The following is an 18,219-nucleotide window of genomic DNA, read 5'->3' as shown; positions in this document are numbered from 1 at the left end:
GTTTTTGGTTCCTCTTCAAATAGAAATCATGGTAAGTGTTTAGTCTTGTCCAAAAAGGTTTCCCTACTTGTAACATATTTAAAAGTGTCCAAATAAATAAATAAATATATATATATATATATATATATATATATATATATGTGTGTGTGTGTGTGTGTGTGTGTGTGTGTGTGTGTGTGTGTACAGTTTCTGCCTTGCCTCTCATCATCATCCCTCAGTTTTGTTAGGATCCATGAAACAATATTAGCTTTGACTGTTGGTTGTGGATCAGTTAAGAAGTAAAAAGCACTCCACTTGTTTAAACCACACTGCCTCAAGGCATGCTGGGAGAAGAAAGGGCTCTCAGAGCAGTGGGATAAGCCCAGTAAGACAGATACTTATGTCAGCTATACAGACCAAACTCATTATTAAAAACCACATTCCTGAGCCATTCACAGTATTTCTGTATAAGTCTGACCAGTAGGCTGTTTCTTATTTCTTATTTTTATTGTGAGAAGAATATGTAAATATGTTAAGTTAAATTAAAGTCAGAAACATGATCTCTCAAGATACTTGTTAAAAACGATAGTTGGTTGCCTCCACTCATTGCTGCTGTTTTCTCAGAGATTCAGCATGTCTGCTGTAGTTTTCTGTTGTCTGTTATTTTGTGTGGCTTGTCTCACTCCTCATAAAGACAGTGAAAATATGACAGCAGTGAACTCGGCAAACCAGAAATAAATCACAGGATGTGCAAGGCTTCAGCTAGCCTGTTATTGACAATATAAACATTTTACACTCACCAAGTGTGGTTTTGTCGCAATAAACAACCATGTTACTACAATGCAGACATGCAGAGTGGGGAAGGATTAAACTGTCCTTGTGTCTGAGCTCAGGGGTTTTCTGCATCTCTGGAAACATTGACCTTCAATCAATAGCTACACCAGAGTCTGTATTACAGAAACATTATGAAGGTGCGGTCACGTTAGTGAAATTTTGTCAACATTTTGTGGGCAAAAAAAAATTCAAGTATGTATGAAGCACCGTTCACACAAACAGCTTTCTGTTGGTTAATGTGCAAATCCATGCAACCAACTTGAACCCATCGCAACATCGACATGGGAAAAACTTTCACATGCAAAGTTCAGGCCTGGTCTCAGTGTTATTACGTAGCTATTAATAAGTAACATTTACAGGTACAAAACATACATTTTTGTACATTTGGATAGGTTCTGAACATACAATATGGACTTACTGACAACAATTAAAACCAAACATTATTACATATTTACAGCTAAAAAGAAAATTAAAATATTTACCATTCTTTTATACCATAGAGATATGTATAATTGCTCTTTTATCATTTTATAGATACATTTTAGATCCCTTAACCCAATACCCAAACATAACCATTTTATAGAGAAAATAAAAAGAATATATAAAATGCAATGAAAAGAAATGTTTAGGAAAATGACAAGTCATTTTAGTAACAATATAGGCCTATAGCATTAAAATATATTTTGAGTCGCTAATCCCACTCCTAAGTAAATAATTTACATTTTAGTGCTGTCAATACATCAATTTTGTACGTTTCAGTGTCTATATATGCATACATAAGTAGGTCTAACTGTAGCCTACTTGTGATAGAACCACACTTTATGTAAAAATATACACGAAAACTCATGAGATCACGTTGGAAGTTCCAATCTAATCCAATCTGCATCTGAAATTGCATATTCTCATACTTATTTTGAATAAGTTAGCCTACTACTTCACAATCTCTAAAAAGTACTTAGGCTATGTTTAATATACAGTAGTCAACATTTGAAGTGGATCAAAACCTTTCATCAAAGTTGTCCTAAAGCCTTCTTCTTAGGACAACTTTGATGAACTTTTTTGATCCACTTCAAATGTTGACTACTGTAGTATGAATGTGTGCAGTATGAATGTAATTGGAAATTCTTACTACATGTTGTCATTAGCATGTGACCTATCAATGTCAGTTGGGTCGCTACACTGCCATTCAATCCTCTGTCGTGGCCTCATAGTAAGGGTCCATTATATGCACACTTCAGAATCTCACCAGAAGTAGTAGGTCATTTGTGTACTTTTTGCCTACTGTACTGTGAATTCGGACATTCTTCTTTTGTCACATACTGTTTTTCACCTATAGGGAAGTGTGTGATTTCGGATGCAGAATATCAGAGAAGAGAGGGGAAGGTTATGCTATTTAATGTTGCAAACAGGTAGGCTATTTGTTATGATATTATTACTGTTTATTACCGTAAAAAACACACTGGGTTGAAGTGCAGATAGTTTTACCATTTACTAAATGGATACGAATCCATATGAATTGAATGGTTTAGTCCAAATTTTCTGAAGAGACTCGATCGCTTTATTTGATGAAAATATTTAATTTAGGCTTTTATTCACATATAAACATTGATCATCAGCGAACATAAACAAAAGCTCAACTGAACCTGCTTCATGCGCGGGAACAAACCTCTTCCGGAAGCTCAAATGTGCTGCATAACACACGAGAATGAACCTCATTGGTTCTTGCACACGTCAAGCAAACATACTTGAGCTTCCGTTTACCATAACTGATATGTGTGTTGATGAATGTTTATGTGTGAATAAAAGCCTAAATTAAATCTGTTCATCATATAAAGTGATCGATTCTCTTCAGAAAATTTGGACTAAACCACTTAATTCATATGGATTAGTTTCACAATCTCTTTATGAATTTTTTGAAGGTCTTCATTTGTGTTCCGAAGACATGAGGGTGAGTAATTAATGACAGAATTTTTATTTTTGGGTGAATTAACCCTTTAAAGGGATAGTTCACCCAAAAATGAAAATTCTGTCATCATTTACTCACCCTCAAGTAGTTCCAAACCTGTAAAAATTTCTTTGTTCTGCTGAACACAAAGGAAGATATATTGAAGAAAGTTTGTAACCAGGCCACTTTGGGGCACCATTGACTTCCATAGTAGGAAAAAAAAAATACTATGGAAGTCAATGGTGCCCCAAAACTGTTCAGTTCCCCACATTCTTCAAAATATCTTCCTTTGTGTTTAACAGAACAAAGAAATTCATACAGGTTTGGATCAACCTGAGGGTGAGTAAATGATGACAGAATTTTCATTTTTGGGTGAACTATCCCTTTAACTTTTGCGTTTAAAAATATGGTGGATTGAAAAGACTGGATTTCGCCCACAAAAAATTGCTGAACAGCAGTAAATCTGAACGCACCTTGAGGTATCCTATCTTCTTATTTGGTAATTTCACTTACAGGAAATATACATTTTTCAAGAATTACAATTACAATTCTGGATTCTGAAAGTTTGTGTAATACAGCCCCAGATCTTAAAATGCAATACATGCATTGATGCTGTACCACAGAGAAAAGCACGCACAAAAAAATTTGTAATAAAATTACTGCATTGGACCTTGTTCATGAAACACAAGTTGAATGAATTTCTGTGTAAACGCACTTTAAAAACATTTTCACCTAAATCAGCATGCTTATTTGATGTCACAACGTTTCACAGGCAGTTTATGCAGAAATCGGAGGCCCGTTGTGTTCAGACTTCATACGTGATGCCAGGCTAAAAAAAAAAAAAAAAAAACATGAACTAAATCCTGCTACAGTTTTAGTGTGGCCCAAAACTTGTCGTTCTCAATTTGAAGTAAGAGAGAAAAACCTCACAGGCCACTGCAACCCATCTGTGAAAATCAGTGCGGCATGTGTTCTGTCACAGGGGCCTCTTGCACAGGTAGATCTGTGCTTTGGAGGACATCACCTAGCATGCTTGGGAATTCTGACTGGCAGACAGACACTCTGGGAATATGTCACAGTTCTCTCTTTAAAAGTTCTCTTTGTGCTATTCAGCCCGGCTCTGCGCGAGTACATATGCTGCTGCGCGAGGTGTATGCACGCCTGCGCGTGTGCGTTTGCGTATATGCTCGGCTTTTCAGATGTATCCCTCTATTTGTCTGTAGAGAAATCCAAAAGAAGCTCCTTTTACAATGCAACTGGCTCTCATCTCCTTTAGCATGAAAGTGTGGAAAGTTTGGAAAGGAAGTGTTTGGTATCTCACCATCCGTGGGGAGTGCGTGGTGTATCGCGCCTTGGAGGCTTTTCCCCTCCTTTTCGTTTCTCCCTTCTTTCCAATAAGAATAAGATAACACAAAGACCTGCTATCGGGAGATAAAGGTGAAATACTGCACAGTACTTTCCTCTTTCTTAAAGCAAGAAGAGAGAGAGAGAGAGAGAGAGTCCTGGAGTAGGTAATGGAGTTTTTAAAGTTAGATACCTCTCTCTGGCCTCACCAAGGTCACTTTCTTTGGCCTTAAAAGCACTCTCACTTTATTTTCTTTTCTCTAAATTTCAAATGTCAACAAAAAGTATATTGAGTTTCATTGTTTGCGTCTGATTTCGGATTATTCGTAAGTGATTCAAAAGCAAAGCTAACGGGAGCCTTTTGTGGTTCTATGTGCTTACAGACAATTCAATTGTGCTGGAGAGTTGAGGCGGCCGGTGCCATTGTTCTGGGAAGATCTACTCTAAAACTGTGTTTCATAACTGAAGATGGAACATCAGTCATCATAGATTTACAATGGACATCAGTCAGTCAATATGCCTAATCAGATTCTGCCTCTGCCCGTCATTTGTAATTCTTCATTATTTTCAATCTCTGTGTTATAGATTACGAGTCTGGGACCATCAATCTGAAGGTTTGGACTAAAACAACTGAGATGGTGAATTCATGTGTTTGTCAGATGAACTAAATGCTGGTCTATGGAAGTAGAACAACTGCAGGAGGGTTTGTGTATTGTTTCAGTCAGACGCTCAGTTAAAAATGTTCAGAAAAATGCTTTATCTGTGGTTTCATGTGGGCTTGACGTCAAAGACACACCACACACACACACACACACACACACACACACACACACACACACTTTGAACATACAGTGGGGTCTAAAATTCTGAGACCACTAGTGAAAATGCTTCAGTTTGCGTTTGTTTAATTGAATACATATGCTTTTTTGTAATATCAGCAAAACAAATTAAATGAAAGTTTGAATTGAATTTTTTTTTTTTTTTTTGCTTAAATGGCAGCAGTACTCAAGCTGCAAGAACTCTACAACAATGTGTAAAACCAGATGATCATGTTCTCCAGCCTGATTTGAGATAATCATCTTGAGCTTCAATGGTTCAAGAACATTTGAGAATATTATATGCTCATGTCACAAATTTGATTGGTTCTTTATTGGCATTGATGGTTCTATGAAGAACCTTTAACATTCATGGAACCTTTCTATTGCACAAAAGGTTCTTTCTAGTGGAAAGAGGTTCCTAAGAATTTTAAAATGGGGGAAATGGTTCTTTTAAGAACTGCTCACTTCTTTGGGGAACCAAAAATCACATCTCTGCAAAAAAAAAACTAAACAAAACATAGTAACCTTTAGTAACCATTATTTTTAAATGCCCCTATTATGCTCTTTTGAATATTACCTTTCATGCAATGTGTAATGTAGCTGTCTGTGAATGTAAATGATCTGCAAAGTTGTGAAGCCGAAAGTGCACAATAAATAAAGTTATTTGTCTCTCAAAAGAAAGAATAGACTCTGAACAGCCTAAACGAGTCGTCGTCAGTAATTCGAATCCCAATTCCGTGACAGTTACACGTCACTGGGTGACACATTTGCCTGATGCCCACCTATATTCTATGTTGTATGTCTGCGAATAACTTGACTCGACCTCAAGCACTGTAGCTTTTTCGTGCCGAGAAGACGCTGTGTCCTACGCTGTGAAAGTACATTTGTTTTATTTTAACTTCGAATGATGAGGCTGCGAAGAATCAGTGGTTAAAATTAATTTCTTCAACGATACCACAGCAGTACAATCCCAATCTTTCCCATCATTTTACTGACGACTGCTTCTCAAATCTTGAGTAGTTCAACATGGGATTCGCAAAACGCTTGCTCATGAAAGATGGGTCAGTACCCAGTTTATTTGGACCAGCTTGCTCCTCTGAATCAGAACCTGTAAGTATGATTAATAATTGGTGTTTTTGTCTTCTATCAATTGTTCAAAATACGTAGTTATGTACACCCAGTGCAGCTGTAGGTCTCTCGCTAACAGGCTAACTCACGTTGTAGTTCTGCTAATCAGCTGCAGGCCCACTATTGTCTAAAAATATGTATATTAATGCAGATTGTCTGTCTTTCTTATTACTTGGAGTAATGATAAAGGATGGGGCAAGACTTTGGTTTATAAACATTAACAGTCATTCACGTTTGTGCTCGGCTCTGTAAGTTATGGCAATGGGCGTTTTGTTTCAACGTGCTGTACGCACAGTAGACAAATCACAACAGACTGGGCCATCTGACCAATCAGAGCAGAGTAGGCTCACAGAAAGGAGGGGTTTAGAGAGACTGAATCTTTGAACTGCTTCAAACGAATCATGAATCTTTGAGAAATGAGGTGATATTAAATGTATATTATGAGAAAACGTTTTTTTTTTTTTTTTACCTTGCACACATGTAAACCTGTTGTAGAAGACTCCCAAAACAATATTAGGGACCTTAAAAATGGCATAATATAAGCACTTTAAGAGTGCAGTATTCCTGTAATTCACACTCTCAATGCATTTTATTTCATTGTAGATATGTTTTTCCAGAATATTTCCTACCCTCGCTGTTGCTTTAGTTTGTTTTTGGTTTGGTTTTAAGAGCAAAACACCTTTTCTGCTCCAGATACAGGCAACACCTGGCCATAACAGAGTCACATGACACTGAGGTCAGAGCGACACACAATGCCTGGCTTTGTGTTCAGGTGTTCTGGTAGACTCCCATGTGATCAACTCTTTGTGACACATGCAGAAAGAGCAGAATATATGAACTTTCATTTCCAGACCAAAGTAGCTTTATTTGTGCATCTTGACCACTTCCTGATGCAATTCAGAGAAAACAGCAAACCAGCTTTTCTGGGACATTAAACAAGAAATTCGTCTTGCTCATTTTAGCTCAGTCACATTATGTAGGACTTTTTCAAGAGCAAAAAGTAGAGTGTGAGAGCTACTTTGCATTATGCATGTGAAATACTTGTGTATAAATCAAATCTAAGCAATAGCATTGAGACTAGACATTATTGTTCTTTCATATTGTGTGCGTGAAATTTTCAAACAATGACAAGCCGGAGAAAACTTAGATCCGAGAACGGAAAGAAAGGATAATTGTACATTATAATCATAGAAATATTGTAGAGGTGACATGTTCAGACTGAAGCAATAATTCCTTGTGCGGCAGTCCTTTAGTGTGGTACTGATTCAACCATGTCAACCCTCTCAATGGATCCGAGACTGATCATTTTAATACCCAGGATATTAAATATTTCATCACCCACAGTTCAGCAAATAAATCACAAGACCTGTTCCTTTTTTTAGAAAAATGCACAATTTATTGAATGAATAAAATCTACAAGCATGTTGAAAAGTTGGAGCCTATAGCAATTTCATCATAAAAAATAATGCACTCCACACAAGGTTCAAAGGTTCTTCAAGCTACTTTGTATGTTTCTTATAATGTGCTGTCAGACTGTACTGCAACATTAGGTCACAGTGGTCATCCTTCCATGTCGGCAAAGCTGAATGAAATGGGCAGTTCATTCGGTTTGTGACCTCGTGACTTCAGGTGCTGGACACTAATGAGGATGGCATGTGCTGGAGAGCTCTCGCAACCTGCAGAGAGAAGAACACTTTAGATCGGATTTTCATTTATAGTAGACCTACATTACACACAGAAATATGACATTAAACATTATTAAACATGAGAAGTTAAAACTGCATTAAATTCCCTAAAAATGACACACTGAATCACAGTGTTCTTAATCAGCTGTGAGTTTTTCTCAGCATTCATGTTACCAGAACTAATGTTACTGTTGCTGCACTTGTCATATTTTTGTACTTTTATACATTTCTAAGTTTGTACAATGATATTTTATTAAAACCTTGAAAGACCAGGTGCTAATAGTGTTTTTAACTGAACTAATGTTCAATAAGGAGTTAAAGGGTTAGTTCACCCAAAAATCTAAATTCTGTCATTTATTACTCACCCTCATGCCGTTCCACAACCGTAAGACCTTCATTTATCTTCAGAACACAAATTAAGATATTTTTGTTGAAATCCGATGGCTCAGTGAGGCCTCCATAGCCAGCAATGACATTTCCTCTCTCAAGATCCATTAATGTATTAAAAACATATTTAAATCAGTTCATGTGAGTACAGTGGTTCAATATTAATATTATAAAGCGACGAGAATATTTTTGGTGCGCCAAAAAAACAAAATAACGACTTATATAGTGATGGCCGATTTCAAAACACTGCTTTCTGAAGCTTCGGAGCGTTATGAATCAGCGTGTCGAATCATGATTCGGATCGCACGCCAAACTGCTGAAATCACGTGACTTTGGCGCTCCGAACTGCTAATTCGACACGCTGATTCATAACGCTCCGAAGCTTCAGAAAGCAGTGTTTTGAAATCGGCCATCACTATATAAGTCGTTATTTTGTTTTTTTGGCGCACCAAAAATATTTTCGTCACTTTATAATATTAATATTGAACCACTGTACTCACATGAACTGATTTAAATATGTTTTTAATACATTAATGGATCTTGGGAGAGTAAGTATCATTGCTGGCTATGCAGGCCTCACTGAGCCATCGGATTTCAACAAAAATATCTTAATTTGTGTTCATTTAATTTATTACAAATTACAGTAATTTGTAATAAAGATTAACGAAGGTCTTACGGGTGTGGAACGACATGAGGGTGAGTAATAAATGACATAATTTTCATTTTTGGGTGAACTAACCCTTTAAATTCATTGTTAATAATGTTCAGAATAAACAAAAATCATTGACCCTCATGTTGTGTACAGGTCATTTTGACCCGGAGAGGATTTTCTTGTACCCGAAAATGCTAGTCAATGTGATCGCATTGGATTAAAATTTACTGATTTTACTTACCCAGAGTCTAACAACTTCCCAACAATTTTTTGATAATTTTTGTAAATTTTTGTGGGTTTTTTTCCACATTGTAACACTTGTGGTGTTCCCAGTCAAAAATTACCGGCCTACACAAAATTGCTTATAAATCTCTCATTATGCTACATTATCACTAAATATTGGATTCAATCTTTTTGTCAACTTGTTTTCTTTCAATTGGGACAGGTTTTATATTTCTTTTTGGAAATGATCGATCATAGGCCTTATTTATCTGAGCTTATGTACCTCAGTTTTTGAGTGAAAAAAGCATTCTTTGTGGCAGCATGTCAACTTGGCACACTTAGTCACTGGACAGTTGACGGTAGCCATTGACTTCCAGAGTAGGAAAATACATACTATGGAAGTCAATGGCTACTGTCAACTGTCTGGTTACCAACATTTAAAAAAAAAAAAAATCTTTTGTGTTCAACAGAAGAAAGAAATTCATACAGGTTTAGAACAACTTCAGGGTGAGTAAGTGATGACAATTTTAATTTTTGGGTGAACTATCCTTTTAAAGTAAAAAAAAAAAAAAAAAAAAAAAAAAAAAAAAGCAAAAGGTGAATCTCAAAAGTATTTCTTTCATAAAAGCTTTGCTATTCGTCAGTCTGGTTTGTAAGTGATTCGACACAAAGCACTAATTCTGACATTAAGCCCTTGCAAATCCCTTGCTGCTCATTTAGTCCAGCTCAAGCTATCATTTCATTTATCAAGAAATTGAAAAGAACCTCTCTCTCTCTCTCTCTCTTTCTCTCTCTCTACAGTACTAGAGAAGCATCCTCATAAGCATCACAAAGTTTTCCATACAGCTTGCCAGTTTTATTAAAAGTTGTCTAGAACTAAGAGGGATTCTGACATTCCCAATATTCCGGGCTGTCTGTCGGCAGGCTTACAATGTATTATTATACTTCTTTAATATAGATACACACTTAATCCAAGTGTACAGTTTAAGGAGAACAGATCAATGAGAAATAAAAAAAATAGAGGATTGTATCAAAATGAACTGTCTCTATTGCCCTGTCAGACTTTAAGTGCACATTCATAAGCTGAATTCTGAAATGGTTTGGCTCTAATAGACCCGGAATGGCCCTCTGACTGCTGCTCTCAAGATCTTTCTTCTGAAATAAAACCTCATCGTAGGCACTACTTCATGTACGCGCCATTTTGGAACCATTGTTTTCCTATTTTCTGTGTTTCAAGTTTGCAATGAAAACAAAACAACACAATGCACGCACATGATGAAATTTTGCTTTGAATTTCACTGGCTTTGAGATCTGACTCACATCCTGAAACATTATCTTCAATAAAAATTGAAGGTATCACTATGACATTCTCATTTCCACGACTACTTGCACTGACCTGGCGTTTAACTTCTCAACAGGCCTTCGATTCTTGAACAAAAGGAAACTAAACCCTGCCTCATTATGAAACATCAGATGAATCACTTCGAGTCTAAACCATTATCACAGTATGTGAATGACAAAAATCTTCACGTTCTGTTCGCTAACAAAGAGGAAAACAATAATAAAGTGTCTGACACGTTCTTGTCTTCACCTTTGTTCCTCCTTGTCTTCTCACATGGTTTTTGCTTACACTTCTCCTTATAACCTGATAAGAGTGTTTTTTTTTTTTATTGTTGTGAAGAACACAGGCCTGGGAGGGTCTGCGTTTCTGCCTCCCCTCATTATTTCTTGTTTGCTGTCGGGCAAGAGAATAACTTATCCGATTCCGCTTACCGCCTTATAGCTTTCTCTCTCTTTGGGTATTATAGTATTATATTTCTTGAAGACTTTAGAAAACGATAACAAGCATGAGATTTTACACAGGAGAGCACCCTTATGTTAGTACATATATATTGTTAGCCATATCTTAATGTTTTTTTCCAGCCTTCCTTTGAAGTTTTAAAGAGTTACTGCAGGTAGGATATTGTGGACGTCGCTAATGGTCATGTTTCCAGCATTTTCTTCAGTGGTTTGTTAGATTTGTCTCATCCAGCTATCTCCATTCTCTTGTCCCGGAAAGTAAATAATTAAATACCAAAATCAAGACAACAACAAAAAGTACTTCAGCCCAGAGGAATAAATTAAAAGTGCTTGCTACATACAGCATGCTGCCTCGGGAGAAGCATGTACCTTTGAAGTGTGGTCCAAGATCGGCACAGATGTGTTTTTCAGCATCACTTTGCTTTTACTGACTCTGCAGAATTCATCATCCTATCTGTGTCAGATTCCTCTCCAACCACACATTATTTCTCTGAGAAATGAAAGAGGTGCTTGAGCCACTCTTTCCCGAACTGAACCCTGCGACTCAATAAGGCCTAACCACTCCTGCTTGATCCAACCACACTGCTACCCTGAATGAAAAGGGCAACACCATCTCAAAAACTATGGCCTAGACATCAAATTAAGTGTCCATGTGCACTAAATACGGTTAATAACAGTGTAACTAAAAAGTATGTTTGCTGTTTGGGCCAATAAACCAGCTATTCAATCAAGGATGCTGTTGGATACTCAAAAAAGTCTAAAAAAAAACCAAACTTTTTTTTGTTAATAATTTACAAAATTTATATAATGAGAGAGTACATCATGAATCCATCTTCTAAACTGTGTTTTTTTCATCCTGAATCACTACGGCATGCCTATAATAAGTGTTTATATTCTGACTATTTTAGCCCTCTACTGCACACATGTTGATGGCACATGAAAAAACTTTTTTTTGGTTCATTTAGGAACATTTTATTGATACAATTTTTTTTGAGCCCCACCCTCCCCCCACCCCAAAATATTTTTTCATTGCCTCAGGGAAACGTTGTGCAACAATGGTACAGAATCATAGAGAAAATTATCATCAAAATCACAATTCTTTTTTAAAAATGTCAAGAAATCATTAAGTAAAAAGGGAAAAACACTTGAAAGACATTGATATATTGAATTTGATACATGCATAGGTTTGTATCATGTAGTGTGTCATGCCATATAATGTACTACATGTAATAAGATTCCACTTTGTACAAAACTTCAAAAAGCAGTTCTTCTCTGCTGTAAAATAGAGGTGTATGTTAAAACTTTTGCACATCACTTTGGGTGTTCCTGCACACCCAGGAACCCTGCATCTTCCCTTCATATAACACATTATGGCCAATGTGAGCTATTGTCCAAAACATCCTTGAAAAGTAGGCCTACCCCTTATCGCACAACGTTGCCCTGAGGCAACGAAAAGAAAAACTGAATTTCTGAACATGCAAAATAAAAAAAACTTCATAAAACCTGACAAAAGGCTTCTCTACACCTTCATACACACACATATTTTTATGTACAGTTCATGGCATTTTAAATAAGATTACTAAAGCAAATAATCTTGCCATCTTCTCACACCATGTGCTCCTGTGACCATGTGTCAGAACAGGACGTCCCACCTTTAAATGGTGCTTGATAGTGACTCCCACACCTTACTGGACTGTTCTTTGGTACTTTCTCAAACTTTCTAATTGGTTGTAATCATTTAAAGACAAATTTACTAAACATAGGGCTTAAGAAAACTTTCCGTTGCCTGAGGGCAACGCTGTGCTGTAGAGGGTTAGACCAAGCTGGACGACAACCACTGCGGAGTAGCCCAGTACCTGCGTGACTCGTCATGTATACACAGAGAGAAGTAGCTCTGGCTACATTGTTCTTCTGCAAGAAGTGGGCAGTTTTGTTTACTATCAAGCCAAAAGTTACATAAAAAAAAAAAAAAAAAATGTAACAACACATTTGCATATGGTTCTTCACGGATCACGGAGCTACTTCTCTCTGTGTATGTATATGACAAATCGCGCAGCTACTGGGCTACTCTGCAGTGGATGTCATCCAGCTCGGTCTTAAATAGTCCGAACATGACATGCAGGTAAACAAATAAAATATTTAATCTTTTTTGGTATGTTTTTTTTAATTGTTTTTATTTTAAAAATTTTACATTTTTATTATTTAATTCATTATTAGCTTTTCATCAACTCGTGAACCCCCTGCAGTTCCCTCATGAACGCCAGTTTGAGAAACACCAGCTTGGCCACGCTGAGAGACCAGCTTAAAGGGCACCTATTATACCCCTTTTTACAAGATGTAAAATAAGTCTCTGATGTCTCCAGATTGTGTGAAGTTTTAGCTCAAAATACGCCACAGATAATAGCATGTTAAAATAGCCAGTTTTGGGGGGTGAGCAGAAACAAGCCGTTTTTGTGTGTGTCCTTTTAATTGCAAATGAGCTGCTGCTCCCGGCTAGCTTTCAAGAAGAGGGCGGAGCTTCAAGAGCTCATGCAACAAACAAACAGCACAATCTCAAGTGCTGCAAATGTCAGAAAGAGATGTTGGGAGAAAATGAAGACTCCTATGTTCACTCTAACATCCAACAACAGAACACTGGGATTGCTTACGAGACATTGTTGTCGGTACAGCCAAAGAAGAACGTTCCATTGCAACAACAGCGTCCAGCAACAGCCCTACGCTTCCACCATTTTGGGGTGAAAGTGACTCGGCAGTCCACTAGTTTCTATAGCAATATCAGCTGCTTTGTTAAAAAAAAAAAAAAAGTACATTAAAGCTAAAATTCAACCTGAATGATGACAACACAGAATAAAATACTATCACTAGTGATCATCAAATCCTTGTAACAGTTTTACGGACTTTGTGTTTAAGTCTTCCACTTTTTTCACAAAACCTTTGCTCTCTAGAAACACAGTCAGTTTGGGTTATAATTCTTTGAAGTTCAAGTATTAGCATTATAAACACTGAATTAATACCAACATATGAAATTAAATTAAGGACATGCATCAGAAAAATTGGGAATGTTGGATAATAGATAAATATATAACAGAATATTTAACAGCTTGACAGTAAACTGTTTTTGCAGTGTTGTCTTATATTAATGTCCATTAAAGCAAGACTATGTAAACCAAAAAAAACAACAAAAAAAACAACAAAAAAAACACAGCCACTGTGTCCAAAAGTGGGAATTATGGGATAACAGACACAGCAATGCATCATGTTCTATAAGATCATTATGTTTGTAGTGTGATTGAGGGGATTAAAACGTATATATTTCAGACCTAGTGCAGTAATTTACTACTATTTACTACATTTTCACCCCAAAATGGCTGCCACGCTATTGAAACAACACCTAGTGGCTGTTACCCAAAAAGCATCAGAGTTTCACCTCTTGGGTTCTATACTCTTTTGTACAGCTGTTCGAGCGCAGAGAAAATGGTGGACAGTGTACAACTGACTGAGGGTGGAAATTATGGTAATGCAGGACTGTCAGTCAGCGGCTGTGGGCTGGGCCTGTGCAGTGTGACGTCAATCAAAACAGCATGTCTAATGAGACTGCGTTTAATGGGGATTTAAAAAATGTGTGGATTTTTCTCAGTATAGGGTGGTTGTGTTCACACACTACCAACACACATTTATGTCCAAACACCATGTAAAAGAGGATTTTGCATAATAGTAAACCTCAGAGAAGTAAACTTGGGGCATCTGCGTAATGCGATGGTCTGTGTGGTATAATTTTCATCATCAGGAGGTTCCGCGGACATCAACGCACACCACATGTGTGAATGACTTGAGCGTTTGAAAACAAAGTCCACTAGAACGTGTCTTTCCAAAGGAGTATACTTTGAAAGACTTGCTTACTCAACTGTGCGCAAGACGCAGAACCTGATTTCACCGAGTGCAACATGTTCCTGGATCAACATCTTTGTTAATCTTGGAACAACATCCCAATCAAACAATCAGATTTGATAGACACGTTTACAGTTTATGTCAAGTTTAGGCTTACAACCAGGGTTAGGTGCTTCTACATCAGTGTTATTCACTTATCATTTCCCTCTAATTTTAGGGAGAAGTTATGGGTAGGGATATGGATATGATTAAATTTTTAGACAGTAAATGTTGTTCCAGGATCAACAAAATATTTCTAAATCTATAGCGTCCGAGTAAAGCATAAGGAGTTTGCAATGGTTTGTCATGCCTTTGCCTCCTATGAGGCAACTTTGTTTCTTTATTACTTTATTTCTTTGATTCACCTCAACCAACTCTAACTGTTGAGTTGTTTTTGTCCCTCATTGATCGCCTCTTAACCCCAAATACGACCCCTCATTTTATGTGACACACATAACAGTACAGTCTACTAACCTTTCTTCCTCACAGCAAAGAGCAAAGCACGTCCTCAGACGCATCACTAGAAGGAAAGAAAAAAAAAAACACAATAATTAGTGTCATGTGCGAATGAACTGCTTCTATACGTCTAGTTAAACCCGTCAAAATCTCTCTGCTCCTTTCTGACCTGAAGTAAATGACGTGACCTACTTCTTCCTCCACCTACAGCTCTTTTGTTGGTGTAGATAAAAGCACCTCCTCACCACATATCTGACAATGTATAAGTAAAGCACATTCCAGTGCACAGTCTCACTCCCAACCCAACAGAGGAACACTAAAAGAGTTTCAGCTATTATAAATAATTTACAGAATTTTTCATTCGCCCTTTTAACCTCTCTGCAAAAAGCACATTTGGCTCAGGTTAAAAATATATGCTCCATATCCGCTCGGTGTATAAAGGCGAATCATAACCTGGAGAAGCCTGTGGTTTAGTCAAGTCCCACGTTGTTCGTGCTTTCTTGTGCCGATGTGAGAATGAATGAATGTGTGACTGTGGGTCGGAGGAATATAAAAACCCTAAACAAATATCGGTCCCTGACCAGGACATCTTAAGGACAAACTCAACTGATTCTCCATTCAACTGTGAAATGATTATCCTACTGTTTAATGTAACTAATGCACATAATTGCTTTCCTTCCTTGTCCCACTGGATCAAGTGCTTTGCCCTGGGTACCCCCGCTTTGGTACAGCCCTGGCATGCTGCAGTGTTGCCATGGAGACCAAGATAAACCCTTGACGGGTGAGGCTAAGCATCCATGTACATACAAACACACCCCCATCTTGGTATCTGAAACCAGACAGCACAAATATCTTGGTCTTCGCCAGAGGCTCCTCTCCTTTCATATGTGTGCAAATGAATTCATGGCCATCTAAGAGCGGGCGAGATCAACCACGTCTTCCAACGGCTAACCCAATGGAGCAGGGGCAGCCCCGTCACAGGGCCTTTCAGAAACTGCAAAATCAGAGATAAATGCATTTAGCACTGTGTAAAAACGCATTCACAAAAGGGGTGCAATATTTTCCAATTTTTATAATTTTCATAAATCTTTTCAGTTTTGACACTGTAATTAGATATTTGGTAGTTCATATTCATCCATTAAATATTGTGTGTGTGTGTGTGTGTGTGTGTGTGTGTATAGATCTCTGTGTGCTTTTGTGGGTATCCAGGGACATGTACAGTTTATCCCTCTGTTCATCCTGAAACGATTCTTTTCATTAGCTGTTATCAATAATGTAACAGTGTACTTGTTCAGTTCTCTTCTCTCTCCACTACAACATTACATATGCACTACCACATACACTTACCAAGTAGGTATATGTGAGTCCACAAACACACACTAACACACACACATGACCTACAAACGGTGTCTGATGTTTAGATATTAAATTTGTCAGTCTGCTCATCACATCATTGGAACTGGTTTTCAATCATTACACTACAGCACTTGAATTGGCAAGATTATTATCAGATGAAGTGGAATGTTATTGTATTAACAATATTTTTAAACAATTATTATTATGTATTTTATTTTTATTTTTATTGGTATTTTTTTATTTATTTTTATGTATTTATTTATGTATTATTTAAAAAAAAAATCAGCATTTAATAATAAACATTATATATGGGCCTATATAATATCAAAAATGTATTTATTATCTAACAATTCAGTATATAATAATAATAATAATAATAATAATAATAATAATAACGTTGCAGGTTTAATATCTTAGCTAACATAATTTCTCTCCCCAGGATGGAGGAGCCTCTACTTACTTACCCATACACTAGAAATAATCCTTTGTGATTGGAGGGCTAATTTGAAGTGTCAATTATTCTTATGCAAATGCATATGTTCTTTCTCACATTTCAAAAGAGGCTGAGCACAGATGGCTTCCCACAAATCATGCCACGCAAGGCAAAGGCCAGACAATAAGACCTTGTATAATGTGATGATGGTGTCTGCATGTCTGTCCTCCCTTACACTGGTGGGTGCTCTTGATGAAAGCAAGGGATATGCAAACTAGCTCTTGTTTACCACCAATGGAGTGATAAACAAATTGCCTGGTATGGATATATTAATGACCATTTATCAGTGTAATTAAAAAAAAAAAAAAAAAAAAAGTAATATAGTAATTAATATAGTTTAAAATAGCATTGTACTGCATGTACTGTATGTTGCATTTTATGGACGGCAATTTTAAACTGTATTGCCCATATGTATTATTTTAAAATAAGCTGGCAAACATGGGCAGCAAAAAGGAGAAGAAAGAAAGAGAAAGGATAGTCAAACAGAGAGAAAGAGACAGTAAGGAACAAGAAGCTGCTCTCTCAGCGTGACCTGAACAAGCCACTAAAACGTGATTTCTGACAGTTTGCTAGCACTCAGGCTGAGAGACAGCGGCTTCTCTGCTTTCACGCTAAAGACCATGATTTTGCCTCAGAGAAGTTGGCTGACAGACACACCTGCTGCGAAACCAAGCAACTCCCAGACAAATATGTGGATAGGCTTCAACAAACTAGCATGGTAATGGCACTTTAAGAGCTGCAGAGGAAAGACAACTTAGTCATGTGGAAAAATTAGCTAACATTTTAATGCAATTTATACCAAACCCAACCGCAATTTATACCAACTTTTTTTATATACAGGAAGAAGATCCAGGAAGAGACTGCACAACAAAAGACAATGTTCCTTGACCTTCTCAGCTGATCTATCGGTTAACAAAAAGGAAGTGAAAAGAAGACCCCAAAGAAAACTTTTCAGAAGAGTGGATCAAACAACCAGCTCTGGCGTCTTGTTACAACACAACAATGGAGCCATTGAAACCAAGACTGAACATGGCAACCGGGTCCACAGGTTTTGATTGTCTCACAAAGGGTCAAGAGGGAGAAGAGAAGCTGAGTGTTGAGATATTTTAGACGATAATGGTGCTCCAGAAATGAGACGGTTTCAGTTCGCCAAGTTTGTTTTGACTTATCTACCTCAGAGGCTAAAGTTGTTA

At 37.1% G+C, this 18,219-nt stretch overlaps 1 long non-coding RNA gene across 1 annotated transcript in view; it reads right to left on the bottom strand.

Moving 5' to 3' along the window:
- Window positions 1-7,417: 7,417 nt before the first annotated feature.
- LOC127512441 (uncharacterized) overlaps window positions 7,418-18,219 on the bottom strand; it is a 39,306-nt gene continuing 28,504 nt past the window's right edge. Inside the window, exons 3-4 of the long non-coding RNA XR_007930199.1 lie at window positions 15,196-15,241; window positions 7,418-7,724 (exon numbers count right to left, since the gene is read on the bottom strand). This is a non-coding gene — a long non-coding RNA (uncharacterized LOC127512441). The remainder of the gene's footprint in view (window positions 7,725-15,195; window positions 15,242-18,219) is intronic.

The sequence above is a fragment of the Ctenopharyngodon idella genome, chromosome 5, assembly GCF_019924925.1.
Source record: "Ctenopharyngodon idella isolate HZGC_01 chromosome 5, HZGC01, whole genome shotgun sequence".
NCBI lineage: Eukaryota > Metazoa > Chordata > Actinopteri > Cypriniformes > Xenocyprididae > Ctenopharyngodon > Ctenopharyngodon idella.
This window is presented reverse-complemented; position numbering and strand designations above follow the sequence as displayed.